Source organism: Ruditapes philippinarum, unplaced genomic scaffold, assembly GCF_026571515.1.
Source record: "Ruditapes philippinarum isolate M1 unplaced genomic scaffold, ASM2657151v2 ctg460_1_1_1_1, whole genome shotgun sequence".
NCBI classification, from domain to species: Eukaryota; Metazoa; Mollusca; class Bivalvia; order Venerida; family Veneridae; genus Ruditapes; species Ruditapes philippinarum.
In genome coordinates this window covers 124,368-129,405 of record NW_026862814.1, presented here as the reverse complement: position 1 = coordinate 129,405, position 5,038 = coordinate 124,368, and positions in this window count along the sequence as shown.

Genomic DNA, 5,038 nt, shown 5'->3' with positions numbered 1-5,038 from the left:
CCCAAGATATTTGATGGATGTGGACGCTTCTATTGCAGTGCCGTTACAATTTATGTTTAATTTGGAATGTGACCTGAGTTTTTGTTTAAACCCAAACATAATGGACTCAGTTTTACCTAAGTGCAACGATAACCTATTATCAATTAACCATTGACTTACTGAGGACAAATCTTCAGATACAGAAATTTCCACCTCAGATAAACCTTTTCCAGAAACAAGTATTCCAGAGTCATCAGCATATAGCAATAGTCTATTTTGCACTACCGCTGACATGTCATTGACGTAAATTAAAAAGAGGAGTGGCCCAAGGATTGAACCCTGGTGAACACCACATGTTATACTTGAAGTAGGAGGAAAACTATCTGACACATCAACAAGCTGTTGTCTCTCAGAAAGATATTACCTAAACCACCTTATGATGTCATCACCAAGACCAGACGCTTGACGCTTCATTAAGAGAATGGAATGGTCAACAGTGTCACAGGCTTTCTGTAAGTCTAACAGAGCCATACCTACCACATTACCCTTATCATTTTCATGCGTAATGTAGTATGTCATATAAATGTGACAAGTATCAGTGGATAAACCATTTCTAAAACCAGATTGGAATTCATACAACAGCTTATTCTCTTTAAAATATGTTTCAACTTGGTCATAAACTACCTTTTCAAGTATCTTGGAGACTACATTTAAAATTGACACAGGCCTGTAGTTACCAACAGAAAGTTTATCATTCTTTTTAAAAAGGGGGACAACTCTAGCAGTCTTAAGATCATCAGGAACTACACCTTGGATAAGAGACAAGTTGACAATGTGGCTTATAGGACCTGCAATTATAGGTGACCCATCCCTGACAAAACGGCTAGGTATACCATCTAAGCCATAAGCTTTGCTAGCACTTAGTGAATTTAATTATTTTAAAACTTTGCTTTCACACAAAAGAGAAAAAGAAAAACTATTAGGATAAACACCTCTTTCAGCATAAAATGAGTTTACAAGAACCTGACCAAATCTATTTACACATTTAGGAAGTTTTTCAACAAGTTTACAAGCAACATTTGTATAAAAATTGTTAAAAAGTCTCAGCAATATGTTTATTATCAAAACAAACCTTTTCATCAATTTTTAAAGTTTATTAAAGAGATCTTTTTGCTTTAACACAAGTCTGCTTGTTTGTCTTTTTTGCGGAGGTGTTTGGTGTTGTGATGTTTTCGTGTTAAAAGACCTTCAAATTGCCAAAATGTGCATACTGAATATTTTTAATTAGAAGTTGTTTTACTAAATCTATTATAAAGCTAACAGTTAGATATGAATAGACTATAAAACAGTTATGTACTTGCTGTTGTTATTTCTATAATTGTTGTTGCTAGTCACAAGGCGTCATTAGATTTGCAGTGAAATGGATTAGCATCATGGTATATATTGTTAATAAATTATACCTTATTGTTATAATGCCTGTTACCGTATACTTCAGAAAGAGGTAGCTCTATCATTTATCAGACATGTTTAACTGATCAATGATATTCAATGGTAAAAAATGATATAACATAGTGTTGAGCGATTAACTTAATGAAATACTCCTTTTTTTAAAAACTGTACATTCTATTGCTCTACAAAGATGTAATTTCATTGTTCTTCAAACTTTCAATTTTGATTTCACAATTTACCGAAAAACAACTTTCGAATGAAAATTAGTTTGTTTGAAGTGTACAAAAGTAAAGCAAACATTTAAACGGAAGCCTTATCCTAGTTAAATGTGTCTGTCTCACACCAAAGAAATCATGGATGCCAGTCATGAATGCCAGACCACGACCACGTTCTTAATATGTCGCGAGGATCGGTTAGCTTTATGGACCGGACTCGAGAGAATTTTTTAAAAATCCTTGAATCATATTTTATCTCGTTATTGGACATTTTATTTAAACAGTCAAACATATATTTGGATCGACCCTAGCAGGTTTCCGGGTATAAAGCTGGTGTCAAGGGGCATTCAGTTTTGTCCGGAGCATATCTTCTACTTACATAATGATCAACTATGTAGTCTTAAAATGAAATATTTACTATGCTGAGACTCATTAAGGTCAATATAGGCAATCTCAAGTTCACGTGAGGAAAATAAATTTCGGATTATATATTCTATACGCATGTAGGTATTTACTTGACTCAAATTATCACTTTTTTCGATAAAGTGTTGCACACATAAACCAGGCCACTATGTCAAAGGTCAAAGTCGCACTCAGAGGTCATATTTGTCCGTAATGAGACTTCTACTGACATTGTAAAGCATTGTGTTTTGCTCAAAATGTAGGTCTCTGACAATGTTCAAGGTCGCATGTTAAAAGTCAGATATCAAAATGGAAAATATGAGAATTTATCATTTAGTTATCATTGATTATGAGATTATAATTTGAATGTTCACTATTGTGAGACTGTGACGAACGTGTTTTCAGACAAATTGGCACTCTTCAAAATATTGACATCATACAAAGATTTTCAAAAAAAAAACTCATTAAGGTTAAGCGTTCGAGATACTCGTTTTTTTAAGTTATTAAACTGAAATTTTCTTGAATGACGTCATCACATCAGCACAGGGTGTAGACACATTATATATCAGATACATGTATTGGAAATACACGTAATTTATTCAAGAATATCCAGAAGAAATATTTTTTTTTTCGCCGGGAACTCAGACCGATATTGTTAATATTTGGATTTTCCAAGTAACAACATAAATATTTTGTAAATGATTTTATGTAATTTGAAACAGTACATTTGTATGTTATATGTGTGAATTATTATGTACTGACGCTAAAAAAGAACCGGACTTTTGAAACAACCTTCGTGTTAGTACGGTATATGAGCATGCCCGCAAAATTTTAAGCAGTACAGGATCAAATGGAGATAAGCAAGCTAACGAGCAAAGTAGACAACAAATAATATGTTCCAGTAAAATAATAACTTACGTATCATATTATCAAATAGATGATAGGAAATGAAGAAATTGTAATATTTTAGAAGATGATTTCTACTTTATTCTAACATGTTCTCTATATGCTGAATTACAATAAATGTATAGGAACAATGTAAAAAGAGGACAACATATACCCTAACCTATTGATTCATGAGCTCAGAAAATAAAATGAAAATTAAAATCTCGTCAATATTTATTTTAAGCGATGTACAAATTACTACTTTTTTAATCTTTATCTTAAATCTTTTAAATCAAACGCTGCAATATGTGTATATTATATACCTATATTTTTATGTTTGTTTTCTTCTTTTGATACGATAGTGTCTGACCTTAGTATTCGTTTACAAGCAATATCATGGTATTTCAAGATATGCTGATTTATTGTGCCATTGTTAGTATTCATATATTACGTTTTCTTATTGCTTAAAATTACTGTGAAACTTCATGATATATATTGAGTATAATAGTTTTTGACATTGACTATTTGACTATAATATTAAATGCTTCTTGTTTCAGATACTGAGTACGCATGGGGTATTGCCCGGGTGTATTCTGAAATAAATTCTTGAAACACTTGTAACAAAATATAGTGAATAACAATAGTAATTAATACGCTGCTCACTGTTTGTTAGTACTTGAAATGTTACTCAGTCTTACGTGTAGTTTTAAAAACTTTGAATGAAGGATACACATGGTATTCTGTTCATCCTCTCCAAAAATAAAACGACAATCTGTTTCATAGTTAAATTGTTCACTATTTTAAGTTAAACAATAAAAAAGTATCTGATTTTATCTATTAAAATGATTAAGATATACAATTGTTGCGCAATTCAAAGTATATCAGGTTTAAATTTGATGTTACCTTATACATTAGACAAAATAATAATAAAACATGATTACCTTAAAACATTTGGCAAATTAAATAAAATCTATATTTTTTTATTTCGTATTCTTATGCCTTATTATGACAATAAGTCATTTAAAAAAAAATCAAATGTATAGAGTCAAAACTTTCGACATACCTTATAATTGCGCTTTAAGGACAGGCTACTTTACTACAGGTAGCAACTTTTTTCAGTACTCATACTTTAAAGAGTGCAGTTTAACAGATTGTCCTGCTGTCAGAGATTTTTGGGGTCATAGTCAAGTCTAGAAAGCAGCTTTTATAGGCACAGTAACAAAGCTCATGATCGATACTGATGAGTCATAGAATCTTATAAAAAAAGTAAAATTGCATTGCATTCCCTGTTTATGGCTTGAAGACATATAAAAACAGATATATGTATGAAAAAGAAATCAAAACGACTAACAAAACTTTCATACTTGAAGCACACAAAATTGATATATACATGTTTTAATATAAGCTGAGATATTTCAAGTAAGCATGCACTTTGTTGTACAAATGAATGTATTAGTTTCTATGCCGTCAATCCCTTTATGATATTAATAGATAATATCTCGCAAAGAATATTAATTAAAATCTAAAATGTTGATTGTCATAAGAAGGAAGAACTAGGTGTGTTTAAACTAACTAAAACGTGACGATAATAAACTTCACCTAGAAGCTCAAACCATTCCGTTTAAAAGTTAAAGCAAACAACGTTGTTAGTATTTAAACGATTCAATGAACGATTAAAGCAGGTGTTTGTGAGCGGCCATGGGTGTTAATTCTTTGTTTGAAAAAAATGAGTGCTCTAATTAATGTCTAAGAATTTGATACTGAGACCTTTTACTAAGCTTTCATTAATAAATATTTTTAAATTAAATCTGATTTCGGCTCCTCTTCTTGCACTCCTGTTTATAACTTTTTTATAAGTAAATTTAGGGTCACCCTAGAAAGAACATGTAATAACTAAAATAAATTTCTGTACTTACAACGACGTACCTATTACCCTTGCATTTTCAGAAATTAATTATCAATATGATAATCAGCAAATTCGTGTATAAGCTTTTATCTAGTGTTAAACCTGATTGTCGATATATAGGTCACACATATCTTGATAAACTTAGCGATTTTCGAAAAATGATAGTCCCAACTTTCTATATGCAGTTACTAGGAGACGTGTT